The sequence below is a fragment of the Parasteatoda tepidariorum genome, chromosome 5 (genome assembly GCF_982258835.1).
Source record: "Parasteatoda tepidariorum strain Cologne lab strain chromosome 5, Ptep-v5.0, whole genome shotgun sequence".
Classification (NCBI taxonomy): Eukaryota; Metazoa; Arthropoda; class Arachnida; order Araneae; family Theridiidae; genus Parasteatoda; species Parasteatoda tepidariorum.
In genome coordinates, this window is record NC_141759.1 from 1,328,824 (window position 1) to 1,345,522 (window position 16,699).

Sequence of the window (16,699 nt, forward strand, 5' to 3'; positions counted from 1 at the left end):
AATTTAGCCAACATTTGTGTTTTATGGGTGAGGGGAAGAATAATATAACCATGAAATTGAACGTTTTCATTGATCCTCAAAAGTGTCATACGTATTCTTTATGATACTTACAGTTGTTTTTGTTTTTTTAAATATTTTTTTTTGAAAAGTTTCATTTTAATTATAAAAGTGAATTTTTTTTATTCTGAAATATATGTGCTTCTATGAAACAAAAGACCTTAGTTAAAAAGGCAATCCTCACAAACAGTATACATGTGGAGTTTTAATATTATCCACATAAATACTGCTTGTGTGTTAATCAGCAGATTCCACCCTCTTAGACTCAACACGAACTCTTTTATCTATACGAGTGATGATCAATTTGTTTATTTATTATTTTAACTGTTAACAGTTCCTTCAGCAAATTTTTTACTGTGCCGCTTTGCATAAAATTCAATTCACAATTTCTCAAGTGGAGAAATTCTATTTTGGTGCTTTAGCGCATTTTAACAATAATAATAATATTTTAAAATATCAATATCTTTCTTTCCTTTCCGGGATCTTTGTGGGTGAAAGGAGGCTTAAGATAAACCCCCCCCCCCCTGCATAAATAGTTGGTCTCGAATTTTTTTTTAAGTTAGTGAAATGTTTTAACATTTTCTTACATGAGAACTCAATTTTCTTTATATTGATTTCAAAAATAGTAATTAAAATATGACTTGCTTTGATTTATCTTTCTATGTTTTAAAAAAGTAAGGATTCAAATTTTGTTTCTTCTGTACATTTTATTAGCATAAATTACATTATTTTTAATCTTCTTTCATTAGCACAAGGGCACCAACAATTTCAATGATTTTAATTGAGAAAGAGACACAGGAAAAAAATATTGTCATACCCAGTGCCGAACCTATTGATAAAAATATTTATTCTGCCAAATTCACCAGAATTCCGGAAGGTTATAAACAGTTTTTTCACACTTGAAAAGTGCTAGTTTCAAGAACAGCTTACAAACAAGGAATGTGCATAGTTTCAAGTTTTAAGAATGAAGAACCTGTGCTTGGAAAAACAATTATTCTTTTGTAAATTGGCTCCGAAATTTTATTTGTGTGTAATCTTTTTAAATCTTGTTGTGTTTTTTTACAATCTACTGAAAAATGTGATAGAGTTAAAGTAATAGCGCCAGAAAATCTATAATAATGAATATGTAATAAAAATATTGTTTTTTCTCAAATACTCACCATTATTTACTAATTTGTAAAAAAAATTACAGTATTTTTTTCCAAACTGTGTGAAATTTTACTCTTTTTACCAAGTAGTAAATTATGCTTGTAAAAAAGTAATTTAGCTATATTGCAGATTTTAATTCAGATGAGGCAGAATATAAGTATCAAGAAATTTAGTATCTTATTAAAATATAGAAAATTATTTTCAGATGATCCCAAATTTCAAAACTCTAAACATTGAGGCATAACATAATTTTTATTTTAAATTACTGTAAATTTAAAATAAGTTTGAATTGAATGCACTCTCTTAGTAACAAAAACATACTATCTATGACATTTTTGAGTGAATATTTCATTTTTTAAAATGCTGCGATATTTATAAAAAGTATAATATATTTAAATTTTAAGATTTGGCTAAAAAATTATTACATTCTGTCTATGTATACAAATATCAAAGTGATTGTAAATGAATAAATTATGTTCAAATATTGATTTGTATATTTTTTGTTAATATTTCCAAGTTATTTCATTATTTTTACATTTCTTAATTTATTTGAAATTTAATATTTCCATACTCCAATGCAATTAATAATGTTTCCTTAATTAGAGATTGAGGGTTGACCAATACAATATTTGTCTACTTTTTTATATAAATTTTTATTTGTGAAAGTAATATTTTCATTTTTAAATAATAAAATAATTTCCAAGTACATAAGAATTTGATTCAGCCTAAAATTGAAATTTTTTTTTATTTTCTCATTAAAACATTAGCGGTATTAACTCTATAGCATTCGTTGGTGCTTTAAATGAAATGTAAAAAATAATTCAAATTTTTCATATATGTATCAATTTGAAGTAAGAAAAAGTTTTTATATGAACGAAAATATTTTTAAATCGCCAAAAAGCAGATAAAGTTAGCATCATTAATAAACATTTATAAAAAAAAAGAGAAGATAATTTAAATCAAATTATAATTTAATTTTTATTTATATTTAATTTTATTTAATATATATATATATATATATATATATATATATACTAGCTGTACCCTGCGTGCGTTGCAACGCTTTCAGTTTGAATTTAAATTTTGTATTTAAGTGTGTAAATGAGATTTGTGGATTTGTGATTATGATTTGAATAGAGAATTTTATTTAATGGTGAAAAAACCAGTGATAGTTTCAACAGTTAATTCTCCAGGATATCGTTAGTGCATTTTCAAACAGACATGTATGGTGATGCACACCGACCATGAAACATATTTTGGATGATGATCTGAAATAATTCTGGATCAATGGCGTCATGAATATTTCTGCTGATATGAGCTGACCAATTTGTCCTGGTGTGAGTTTTTCAATAAGCCAAATCATGTGGCAATTCTCTTTTTCTGCCGTTCAATAAAATGCATCAAACACCGTGTCTCTCTAAAAACATGACTTTTCGCAATAAAACCAAGTTTAGAGCTTAATATTTGTTTTAACTCACGTGTGATAATGTATCATGAAGATCCGATGATGTTTGCCTAAGTTACTAAAGCTCTTTAATTTTAGCTCAAGCAGGATTGCATGTGAATGTAATAAATAACTCTAGCTGTCCATATGCGCACCGATACTTGTAGCAGCACCGAATGAAGTCATTTGGAAACACGAATGTACTGACCTATATTCGCCAAGAAAAGTTTCTATTGATTTGCTTGACCCGATAACAACGTTGATAATGGCTCGGCTGGCGACGTTAAATCTGGTAGTTACACTTTGCCTCCAGAACAGCAAATTCCAGCTGTTTCATTCTTAAATTTGAGAGCACTACAAAACATACATAATTGATCCATTTTTCCGATGATGACGCTTGGGTGAAAGACTATAGTTGGTTGTCGGATCATAGTGAAATGCACTCAGATTCAAATCAGAGTATTGGCAGCGTCTGAATAGCGAAGTGCGTTCTTGATTGATTTTTATTCTTGCATCCCGTTGCTCTGATGTTTCCGACGAACGGGCTTGATAAGTGCGTAGTTGATTTGTTAACAGTCTTCTTTCCCGTTGCTCTGATGTTTCCAAGGAACAGGCTTGAGTAGTGTGTAGTTGATTTGTTAACAGTCTTCTTTCCTGTTTCTCAGACGTTTCTAAGGAACGGGCTAAAGCATTGTGTTCTCGATTAGTTTCAAGTCTTTCTTCCCGTTGCTCCGATTTTTCTGAAACACGCTTAGTTCTCTTCTTGCGTGCTTGAGATGTTGATCGACTAAGAGCGATTCGTTTAGGCGGCATATTTTTGCAAATATTCTCTTTCAAACAAAAAGAAATGTAGAAGTTGACAATGGTCGCAAATTTGCTAATTCGAAAATTCACGTATTTATTTTAAATAATAAAAAAGCAATAAAAATGAAATAAATTAAATAAGAAATATAATAATGATAAAATTTAAAACAAAAATCTATTTTTGGTAAAAATATACTTGTGGGTGCCCCTTGACGAAATTGGTAACTTATGTTTATCACCATTCCTGTTTGCGTGGAACACCGCGGTAACAGGAATGGCTGCCGAAACATAATGATATTTTAATAATACATTGGAAAATTTCAGCAAGACATCGGCCAAAACTTTATAAAATTGCAATGAACCCAATGTAAGCAAAATTAATAAACCCAATAAAATGCATTTTGAATCGAAATAAAAATTAATGGAGTAAGCACAGAAAGAAAAGGAAAAAAAAAACATCTCACTTATTCATTAAGCTTGAATTTCCTCAGTTTTAGGTGCACAGAATTCTCTAATAGCAGTTAGATACTGTCTAAATTTATCATGAATAGAATCTGTGTTCCTCCATCGCCACATAAATTCGGCGAAATACGAATTGAAAATGGCGTCTGTGGTATCGGAATGGCGGTGACATTTTTTTCTAAAGTCCCTTTTTTATGACTGCCCACATACCTTCGATCCTATTGATCAGAAGCAAAAGTAACCTAATCAGCCGGTATCCAACATAGAACTAACGGACTTCTGAAATTACATATACCGTTGAACATTTAAAAATAACGCTGAAATTTAAACGAATCAGAATCACGATTGGGATTCAACATCGGCCAGCTTGGAGATCAACCGCTATCACAACTTGGTGAGAGTCAAGGGGCACCCTCAAATATAGTCTACTCCTATTTTTTAAATGAAATAATTAAAATGAATGTGAATTCGCAAACTTTGTAATAATAAACAATCTAATAGTTTTCAAATGACAACTGTCAGCAATGAAAAATTGCATACTGAATTGAGCTAAAATTGCATACTAAATATAAATAATTATTAAAAGCGTGCAAGATGAATAAAATTTGCTTTTGCCTTGATTTTTATTAAACAGTTTTCACAATACTAAATCCGTGATACGACCAATAATTACGAAACTTATTCTCGTTGATTTTACGTGCTTGTGCTCACCTGAAATAAAGAACCGAATTATGATTAAATATTAAAGTATATGTAATTTATTTTTCTAAAATAATAGAGCTATAAGATAGAAAATATCACTGTTGTTATCTTCAAGATATTTGAAAACTGATTCGTATACAGCAAAATTTAAAACAATGGCTAACTTTTAACCAATCAGAAAATTCCATTTCGATTTTCGCTGATACCGCTGGAACGGTTTGTGGCAGAATGTTCTATTGTGAATCTAAACCATTCTCGAATCCTTCTGAAGGTACACAGAAAATTTCATTTAAATCAGTCCAGCCGTTTAGGAGGAGTTCAGTGACATACACACGAACAGTCGAAATATATATATAAAGATATATATATATATATATATATATATATATATATATATATATATATATATATATATATATATATATATATATATATATATATATATATATTACAGATTTAAATAATTTAGTTATAATTTGATTTAAATTATCTTCTCCTTTTTTTATAAATGTTTATTAATGATGCTATCTTTCTCTGCTTTTTGGCGCTTTACAAATATTTAATAATGGTGCAACCTTCCTCGCTTTTAGTTCCCTTCAAAAATACCAAATCATGGTGCAACCTTCCTCCATTTTTAGTTCCCTTCAAAACACTTATTTTTGGTGCAACCTTTCGCCACTTTTAGACTCTTTCAAAATTCCGATTTTTGGTGCAACCTTCTCTCGTTGTTTGGAACTACTGAAAGCACCAATATATAGTAAAACTGAGCACGACTTTATGTAGCCAGCAAATGAATACCAATGTTTGGTGCAGCATAGCTCGAAATTTTTTACAGTGTAGTACTGAACGCCTGATGTAAAGCATCGGCTTCGATGAAGATAATTTTGGGAGAATTTTTTTGATAATTCGGTGAGAATTCACCCGATTAGACATAAGATGCTCACTACGAGCTCTTGCGCGCCGAAGCCTATCAATTAAAGCGTATTAGCGTTTTATATAATATAGATTAGCCATATGATGCTCACTACGTGCTCTTGCGCGCCGAAGCCTATCAATTAAAAATGAAAACTGTTGCCAACGCGAGAAAAGAAATATCATCGGTTTTATTGATACATACGTATTAGCGTTTTATATAATAGAGATAATTGTTATAATATTTATTCGTGCAATATTTATATTTACGTAATTATAAATATTTTTCATCCGATCAAAGAGTTTTCTTTTCTATAAACAGTTACCGAATCTAACTTTAAACTACCCGGAATGAGAATCTAGTAAATATTTTTGACTCCAACTCCCATTCTGACTTATGAAAAACACAATTTTTTGATTATCAGGGGAGAGTGCTTACGCCTTCCAATGAGGTGAACCGGATTCAAATCCCAGCAATGACTGGCCGATTCGAATTTCGCACCCGTCTTGCGCTGACCACAGTACTGACGTAAAGTATCCTCAGTGATTGACGGATCATGGCCTTCATGGATTAGAGTTCCCTAGACTAACTGTGGAAGGGTTTTCCTCTCCATGCAACACAGATGCGGGTTAGTTTCTTCAAAAAGTTTTCTACCAGGGCACATTTCTTCCAATACTTGATCCAGGAGTTACCTTGTCTTCTGGATTGGGTTCAAAATGACAAGGTGTCGAACATGAGTAGTCGTAAATCCAAAATTGGGTTTAAGCGACGGTTTATAAAATAAAATAAAATCATATTTAATCTCTTAACATTGCTTTGATGTTATGATTTTTATAAAATATTACTAAATGATTTTTAAATTTATTCTTTAATCAGTAAAAAAAAAATTTAAAAAATTATTCGTATCATGACTAGTGGTACATTTAATATTGAGCACGAAAGTCTTGTTAATCACTTAAACACTTAACAATTGTTTATTATTGTATTTAACAAATGTGCAATAAAATTTACTACATCCGTAAAATTCATAAAAATGAAAAATATTAAACTTTTTAAGTCTTTTAATTGAAATTATAAAATTTCTTACTTTTTAATTAAAAATATTTTTTATCTCTCCTTACTAAAAAATCGCAGTTCGTAAACAGGTCCCCCGTCTCTGTTTTGGATGTTCACCTTAACGTTGCATTTTGTTTAGCTGCGAAAATTTATAAAACTTCGAAACTTGAAATTACTCAGACAAGTGCACTGGAATTATGATTGAATAAAACAGAACATTCGATAATGTTTAGTTCGAACTGTTAAACTCGTTAAAAAAAAAAAAAAAAAATACTATACGGGCTGCTCTACAAGCTAGAGTTAAAAGTTTTTTTTTTCTGTCGTATAAGATTTTTTAAACAGTTCTTAAATGCCTTCGTAGCGATGATTTCAAATCTGCAATCGGTTTCTCGCGGCAAACTAGAGTACCGTCATGTGGGGCTACTTTGTGCAAAATCGAATTTGGCACTTTTCAAGTGCTGTTATTCAGTATTATGTTTTTTTCACGTTAAAAATGTGTGGAATTTGAAGATAGAAGTCTCATCTAGTACTACAAACATATTTTCGAATTTTAAAACAATCTCAGAGTGTGTTTTGTTTATCCAATGTCAACAACTTTCCGAGAACGTCGGACGTCGAAAAGTGTGCGTGGAAACTTTAGCTGTGAAATGGAAAGACGTTGATAAAACAATTGTCGTAAGTGCAAAATTTTTTATTTATACATTAATGAGCTATTATATCATGCTAGCTCTAAAAAAATTTTAAAATTTATAACAAATAAACGGAAAATGAAAAAAAATGCACTCTGGGGCTACTTTGTGCAAAGTTTCATTCGTTTTTTTTTTTTCGACCGAAAAATTGTCAGACGTTATAAAAAAAATACATCGAACGAGAAATTACTGTGATTACACTTTAGAAAAGCTGCAACAATGTTTGCAAGTAGTTGCTGGTGGTATGTCGATTGCAGAAGCTTCTCGGAATTACAAAATCCACAGAAATACTATCTCTAATAAAATTCACAAGAAACACATGAAACGTGCTGGTAAACTATTATTTTTCTTCTACAAAGGTTTTCTAATGAATTAATCAAACGATTTAACACAAAAAAATATACAAGTATTTTGTAGGACATTAGGTGATTTTGACAGAAACTGAAGAGCAAGTTCTGTCGTGTTCATTCAAGCATGTTGTGTTCAAATTTATCAATATTATAAATGTTAATGAACATGTAATAATTATTATTCTTGAAATTTCATCCATTTCAATGTTCAAAAATGTATATGGTTTCCTTTTGTTTAAACTCAAATGTTTTGAAATAAACATTCCTTTTAAGAAAAAATTCTTCATAAAAAATGGTTTTTTAACGCTGAAAATTATTTCCAAACTAATATCTTTACATATCTTGATATTTTTGTTATTAAAAATGTCAACAATTAACTTTTTTAACAATTTTATATCAATATTTTAATAAAAACATGATTATTAAACTGAATTCCTATCGCTGCACAAAGTAGCCCCACTTGGGGGCTACTTTGTGTAAGGTAATTTTTGACTTATTATTTGTAAATATTACATACAAATAATGCCAATATTGATCGAATTCACTCGACTGAGTCCAGTTATGAATATAATATCGATAAATTTTACTAAAGTTTGAATTAACATAGTTTTTTAACATGTCAAAGTTCAAAAACTGCGAAATCCTGCACAAAGTAGCCCCACATGACGGTATTCTTTTTTTAAACTGGCATTTTTAGTCTGCCTTTTTTTGGCAACATATACAAGTTAAAAATCGTTATATCTATCAGAGAATCGCATGTATGATGCGACGAATTTCTAGGGGAATTGGCACACAATATCAGAATAAAAATTGCACAGGAAACCATGCCCAAAAATGTCGTCATTCGCTGCTTGGGGTTCTTACCTGTTCTGAACTGTTTCTTCGCATACTTTGAAACAGGTCATAATAGGGAAGCTCCCACAAGCCTCATTAAAAGACATTTTCGGCAAGGTATATTATGCATTTTCGATCCTGATGATTTGAAATACCTCTTGTAGAAGTTTGTCGCAATTATAAAACAATTCGAGGAATTGTCCTCTTACCCCATAATTACTCACATAACGCTCTTAACACATGATTGCTTGGAGTAAAGAATTTCTTCTAAAAACTTTTGATTACTTATTTCCAGGCACATTTTGGTATTCTTGGAAAAATTGACGCTCACTTTATAACATGGACAGAATTTCAAATGATTTCCTCATTGCAAAAAATTCGCCAACTGTCCTCCTGCTCTTCAAATATACATATGCTCTTAAAACAGGATGGGTCGGAGTAAACAATTTCGTCTTAAAACTTTCGATTATTTATTTCTTGGCACATTTTGGTATTTTCGGAAAAATTGGCGCTCACTTTGTAATGTAGACCGAAATTCAAATGATTTCCTCATTTCAAAAAATTCTAAAAAATTCGCAAACTGTCTTCCTGCTCTTCAGTTATACATATGCTCTTAAAACATGATTGTTCGGGCTAAATTATGTCTTCTAAAAAATTTTGATTTCTTATTTCTTGGCACATTTTGGTATTTTCGGAAAAACTGTCGCTCACTTTGTAATATGAACCGAATTTCAAATGATTTCCTCATTTCAAAAAATTCTGAAAATTTCTCAAACTGTCCTCCTGCTCTTCAAATATACATATATATGCTCTTAAAACAGAATTAGTCAGAGTAAACAATTTCTTCTTAAAACTTTCGACTATTTATTTCTTGGCACATCTGGGTATTCTTGCACTCTAAAAACTGTACCTCTGATTTCAGAGGCACATTTGGATCGTTTGTGCCTCTGAATTTTAAGGGCACAACGTACCTTTAAAAATGAAAGGCACAATGAACCTCTGATTTCAGAGGCAAAATCAGATGTACCTCTTAGCTTGAAAGGTACATTGTACCTTAGATTTTGCTTTTATGAACCACTCATTGAAATAAGCATTTAGTGGTACCAAAACCTGTTATTTACCAGATTTGAACACATTTTTTTTTACCCATTTGTAATTTGCTTGCACTTCATATAAAAAGGGGTTTACACTATTACCAAGATATTAATTATAATAATTCTTAATGAAAAATATTTCTCAATTCTTTGAATATTGGCCACTTGAGGTGATCATCTCAAGGGATTCCATCTAAGGCTTTTTCATAGGCAATTATAAAATATGTAAATTTATACAATTTCTTTAATTATGTAGCGTTTAATGATACTTCAACAATTACAATGATGTTTTTCTAATCAGATATAGGTATAAAAAAATAATATTTATTTCTGTTAAACCAAGTCAATATAATTCATGGATTTTTTTTCCAAAAAGTATCCTCAAAATAGAAATTTCTTATAAATTTAGATATTTTTTAAATATTTAGAGATTTAATAAAATAGCTTTATAAGAATCAAAATTAAACACTAAATATCATGAAATCTAATATCTTTTATTTTCACACACAAAGAACAATATTACATAATTTAGTAACAGTTGCACAAATATGGAAAAACATAGAACTTTCACAATATTTTAAAATTATAGATGTAGATTTTGAACAATTTGTATGTTTTATAACATCAAATATGTTTAATCAAATGACTTTACAAGTGTAAAATCAAAGATTTCTTTCTACTGAAATGAATTTTTTTTTAAAAGCCTGATTTTGGCGAAGCATATTAATCCATTAGGCGCCATCATTCCCATTTTGCGAACATTAGCTTTCAATTTTTTTAGAACTAACTGTACTTAATATTATTTAATTGACAATTTTATTTGAGCTCTGAATATATGAAAAGCATTTTGCAATTTTGTTTGAAAGCTTGTTTCAGAACTTTTATTTTTTATAGTATTTTAAAAATCGTGAAATTCCGCATTTTTATCCCCAATCATTAAACATGCATTTGTTTTATAAATATTATTAAACTAAAAATTATTTTAACTTAAACTTGATTACAACAATCTAATGTACAAAATAAAACTAATCCATAGAGAAAATGTACAATGGCTAGTTTACAATTGAAGAAAAAAGGCCTTGTTCCCTTTTGGGGGAAAGTATTGGCGAAAGCTGTTTTCAAACGAAAAACAAGATGCAGATTATTTTAGCAGAAAAAATATTTTATCATGACAATAATATATGCACTAATTTAAAAACGCAGAACATAGCGTCGATTCACATTTATCTTTATATTACTACACTAATCTAATACGTTGCCAAAAATAAACCTCAATCTATGTTTATTTCCTCCCCTCAAACACGATAAAACATCTGCATTTTTCAATCTCTCCCCCATTCATTGCACGTTTACTCCTCCCCAACAGCAAAATGACTCTAAATTTCTATTTGCATTTTTATAAAATAATTAATTTATAATAAATTTGTATTATGCTTAAAAGTTTCCTACAGAAAAAATCTATCATAAAAAATTTCTAACATTTTCCTTTGGCTAAGAATTTTAAAATCTGGCAAATAATTTGAAATACTTAGTATAGGCTATGTCTGTATATATAATAATATCGTAATTAAAGGTCAATAAAGAAAAAGTGCAGGTAAAAAAAGAAAACACAACACCGGAAGCAAAATTATAATGGTAAACATACTTAATACAATGAGTAATTTAACCAGTGAGAATAGCCTAAACCAAATTTACAAAAATTATAGTTCAAAATAAAACAAAATTAAAAAAAAATAGCACTATAATGAGAAAATAAAATATCATAGTAAAAGGTGATAACATATAGATAAATTTGCTTTACAGAGTGGAACAACTGTAAGTCAATTTTACTTGGAGATGGTAAGATTCGTTTAATGCAGACTCTCATAAAAAAAAAGTCCGCATGTTTCGCAGAGAACTTTTATTAAAACATTTTCCAAATTTTGAAAAAAATCAAATGACACACATTTTTCTTTCTTTTAGTTTTCACTAGTTATTAATACAGAATCACAATAATTCGGAGAAATAGCAACGGACATTTAAAGGTTGTATCCGGAAGAAAAAATGCTTAAGTTAAACACTTTGCCGGGGGAGGTACATGGGCAAAGCATTTGCAGAGGAGGCCTGATCAAATCCTTCCCACAGCATCCACATTATTTATAGTTTAGCATTGACCACAGTGCTGATGTAAAATACCCTCAGAGGTAGTTGGATCATGGGTTTGAGTCCCCTGGACGCCAGACTAACTGTAGCAGGCTTAGTGGTTTTCCTCTCCATGTAAGTGTTTTATCATGCATTCAGCTCGGCTAGAACATTTAAAACAGGACTTATCAATGTAAGAGTATTTTATTTGAATAAGTAGTTAAAAGTTTCTATCACAATGTACACAAATACATTCATGAAGATTTTATTACATTAAGAATAGGTTTAGCTAAAATAATTTTTATATATAATATTATTGAACTAATTTAACACGTTGAATGCCATAGGGGTCACCGGTGATTGGTGCTGAGTTTTTTCGTAGAGCCACTGGGGTCACCGATGAACGGCGAAACCTAGATTATTCGAAATACATAATTCGAACAAATTTATAATGCTCTAATTTTTTTTAATATTATTATTATTACTAAAATGGTTTATATACTGAAAAAATCATTTTGGCCAGACGGGCAAGCCATGTAAAATTAGTGTGGCATTCAACATGTTAAAGAAAAAAAAAGTGTAAATCTATCTAAGCTTAAATACATAAGAAAGTGCAAGGATTGTTTTTAACACAAAACAAAATTGGAGTCAACAAAGAAAATTCAAATGTAAATCGAAAAGTAATTATTTATAAAAATAATTATTATTTATAAAAATATTTAATAATTAAAAACATTTTTTTGCATTTACTGGAACACAGTCAAGACAGAAAATAACAGCAAAAAAAAACTATTAATCATTTAGTTATACTAATAATATAAATTTAGATTACACAAACATTAAATTGCCTTTCAGAGAGCAAAAAAAAAAAAAAAAAAAATTTCACTGTATCAAGTTTATACACATATCAATCCTTACAATCAATATATTTTCTTTCTAAATATTGTTATCAAAATTGCTTCGCTTCATATTTTTTTTACTACAGTTCAGGAAAAGCATTAGTTATAGATTAATAAAAGTTTTTTGATAATGTTATTCGAAGTAACACAGGTAAGGTAGCAATAACAATAAAAAAAAATAAAAGTTTCTTAAAAATTATTATCACTGATGCTGAATTAGAAAGTTTTACTAGGTAGCTTTACGTAGCAAGAAAACATGGAGTATAAGGTGTTGAGCATTGAATATGAAGTACCAAATATTTTTTTAATAAATTATTCAGTATATATCGATAAAGCATTAAGAATTTATCTTGGAAAATGCCAGTGACACAACAGCGATTCTGCATATCTAATCCATTTGTGATCCAATGAATGTTATGCAAATAATTTTTTTATTTTTTATATATAGTTATTGATATCAAAATTATGTAAATTACCCTGCTCTAGTTAACAATACTTTAATATTTTTTAAAAAGTTCAAGCTGTTAAATACTTGGCATTATATTATTTTAAACAAAGAGTAAGGTACTCATCACCGCCCATCACTCAACCATGACCAAAAATCCTATTTCTAGGGCTTTACTTTTTAACGGCCATGGTTAAAATGCCATGTAATTTTGATACTGGTCAGATAAAGTGGACTCCGCTTGAGCTAGCTCGTTTGAATCTTCTGCATGATAACCAATGAGAGAACTTTCAGTTGTGGCAGAATTTATATGCAAAGTATACACGCCAGTTGTTTTATACATTGCCAGGATCTAACTCATTACCCTAGTTCTCTAATAAGTAGTGTGAAAGATAATTTAACCAGCTGTGCCACAAGAGCATCCTGGAGCAAGCTATTAATCCTTTTAAAAAATCAAATAAATTAAATTTCAATTTGAAATGTTAAAATTTTTAAAAGGAGTTTCACAGTCGTAAATAATTATATATCCCATGTTATCTATTTTGAGTCTTAAATTCAAAACTAAAGTTTGAAATTATACACTGAAAGCTGTGATGTTAGAATAAAACATTTTTAAACATTACTTTTTCAAAAAAAATAATAACTAATTAAAAATTTATAAACCATTAGAAGATTGCCTTTTTCTCCCATGCTTACACCATATTTAAAATATAAATAAAGCATAATCTTATTTTTTTCTTCAGGCTTATATCAACTGTAAGTTTAGTAACAGTTTGAAATAATTATAATTAGATATCAATGTCAATTGTTTTCTAAAATAGCTAATGATTAAAAGTATACTTTTCATAATTATAATAAAAATTCGAAAACATTCTTCGTTGTTTTTTAAATTATTCAATCATTCTGTGAGAGAATTTCTGTGATAGCTCTCGAATGTAAACTAAGATAAACAAAAAAGCAAATTGGTATTTCAAATAAAAATGATTTCTTATTCATAGCAATCGCCACATTGAAAACCTCATACAAAATTATAATCAAACACTACAGAACAAATATAGGGCACTTTAAAAACATTCCTCTAAATATTATAATGATAAAACATAAATAATACAACTACAACAGAAATGTAAACATAACTAGGGTTAGCTCTCTCGCTTAACATTTTTATAAGATTTGTAGCATTAATAATTCACTAATAAAAATTTAAATGTATTAATAAAAAAGATGCCGTCGTTACTTAGGAATTAATATAAAAATAAGATATAAGTATTAAACTTACCAAATTCAAGCATTTTTATAACATCAATAGAACACATTTGTAGACAAACTTCTTCCATCGGTAGCGTGGACAAAAAACGTATTTCGTCATAAAATTTTTCACTGATGTGCGCATGCGCTTGTTCTCCGTTACATGATCGTACCGAAGAAAAAGAAATGAAGCGAATTTGAGAGGCACAAAAGTCTTTTCGTACCGCGCATTGACTGGCGTTTGCTTTGGTGCCTTTAATTTCTTGTGGTGCCTCTCATTTTTAAAGGCACATTAGTTATGTGCCTCTTACGCGGGAAAATACACGGTACATTTAGCTTGTGCCTCTGAAATCAGAGGTACAGTTTTTAGAGTGTGGAGGAATTGACTCTCACTTTGTAACATGGACAGAATTTCAAATGATTTCCTAATTGCCAAAAATTCTAAACAATTCGCCGACTGTGTTCCTGCTCTTCAGTTATGCTCTATGCATATAGATATGCTCTTAAAACATGATTGTTCGGGCTAAATTATGTCTTCTAAAAAATTTTGATTACTTATTTCTTGGCACATTTTGGTATTTTCGGAAAAACTGACGCTCACTTTGTAATGTAGACCAAATTTCAAATGATTTCCTCATTTCAAAAAATTCTAAAAAATTCGCAAACTGTGTTCAAGTTATTTTTTTTCTAAGTGATATTTTCTTTTAAATCTGATTATTTTTTTTAATCCAGCTCTCTTTTGTTTATGCTTAACAAGTTAAAAGAAAGTTTTTAAATATAATTATGCTTTTTCTAAACAAAATTGTCTTTCTTATCGCCTTTTAAGAAAAAAAAACTTGATTTAACAATTTATTATTATATATTTGAATTTAAATATATATAAATATATATGATTTAAAAAAAAAATCAAATAAATTTGATTATTTTTCTATTCTAGCTATACTTTTATTTCGTTACGATTAACATATTAATTAAAGGTGCTTACATATAAATATAATAATTATATATACTAAGCATAATTATAAATTAGTAAATAAAATTATCTTATTTTTGCGTGTTTTAGGAGGAAGACAGGAACTGTTTTTCCACACCAAACGCCCACTTTGTAGAGTTATAACTCTCGGGGAGATGACGGTCCCAATTTCCCCCCCTTTTTTTTATTTGCCATAATTTAGTCATCCTCAAAATACAACAGATTACAATCCAATCGTCAAACCTGTCGATAGTTCTAATAAGTAATCTTTTACACGAAAATAATGACTCAGATATGTGTTTTGCATCTCAATGGTGTAGCGAAATATATTTCATCAGAGACACACGACAATTTGCATAATTTTACTCTGATGAATTTCTAAAACTTTTTCCTGTCTTTGATACAAAAAAAGTATTGTTGTTAGTATTTTTTTTAAAAGCACAGAACACTGTTTCTTTCTTTTCTGTTAGCTATGAAAGGCAATTTTTCCAGGCAAAGCTTTTAATACTTGACCAATTTCTGAATAAAAAAAAAATTTTTTTTACTCCGTTATCCCGTTTGAACGGAAAAAAAATTTCTTTTATTGCAGTTTGGCACCGAATATTATTAATAAATTCAATCTCGTGTGTCATTAGAAATAATAAAGTGTCAGTATTTTTAAAAACTACAATAGACGAAATAAAAATTCTACAAAAATACATTTCCTTTCTTAAAGTGGCATTCAGGTGTTTAAAAACTGTTTAACTACATTTTCTTCATAGTTTAAAACAAAAATATTCGTTCTTTTGTTCGAAGCAACATAACTTTTACTCACAGAAAGTGTTTCTGGTAAAATTCCGATATTCGGTAATTTTTAAGGGAGATCACGTCCACTCATTATTCCTGCTGCTACGCCACCCGACTTAATGAAGATTTTGTACTCTTCTCATTGTACTCTCATGTACTGAGCTCTGAGCAACGCAGTTACCGCAACTGAGCTCGCGCAAGTCCTATGTACGGGAGAGTGCTTACTTTCACAAAGCATTTCACACTTTCGAATGTTTTGTACGTGCGTAAATGAAAGATGCTAAGTGCTAAATCTTTCTGATGGAAGATTCGAATCCCAGCTAGTCACTCAGTATACTGCTTCATCCGCCCACGGTACTAAGGAGATGTAACCCCAGTGAATCATGGATTTGAGTTTTCTGACTGGGAGAGGCTTTTCATGATTATCCTCTTCATAAATAATGAGTTTTAGTTTCATTCACAATATCACGAGAGCAAGTTTATCCCAATGCTTGATCCAGGAATTTTTTATCTTCTGGACTAGATTAAACGTTGAAGTTAACGTGCGGGGAGACGAAGTAACGTACAAAGTTAAACGTTTTTATTGCCACAAATGTGATATAGATGGGTTGTTTAACGCCGATGATAAAAAAAATAAAATGTAACGGTTGCTTCAAAACCTTTTCAGTTTAGA

At 29.7% G+C, this 16,699-nt stretch overlaps 1 long non-coding RNA gene across 1 annotated transcript; it reads right to left on the reverse strand.

Annotated features, from left to right (window-relative positions):
- Positions 1-11,439: 11,439 nt before the first annotated feature.
- On the reverse strand, positions 11,440-14,353 carry LOC147808475 (uncharacterized). The gene is made up of 2 exons (XR_015433573.1): positions 14,299-14,353; positions 11,440-11,839 (listed from the first exon to the last, which is right to left on the reverse strand). It is a non-coding gene; the product is annotated as an uncharacterized LOC147808475 (long non-coding RNA).
- Positions 14,354-16,699: the final 2,346 nt, after the last annotated feature.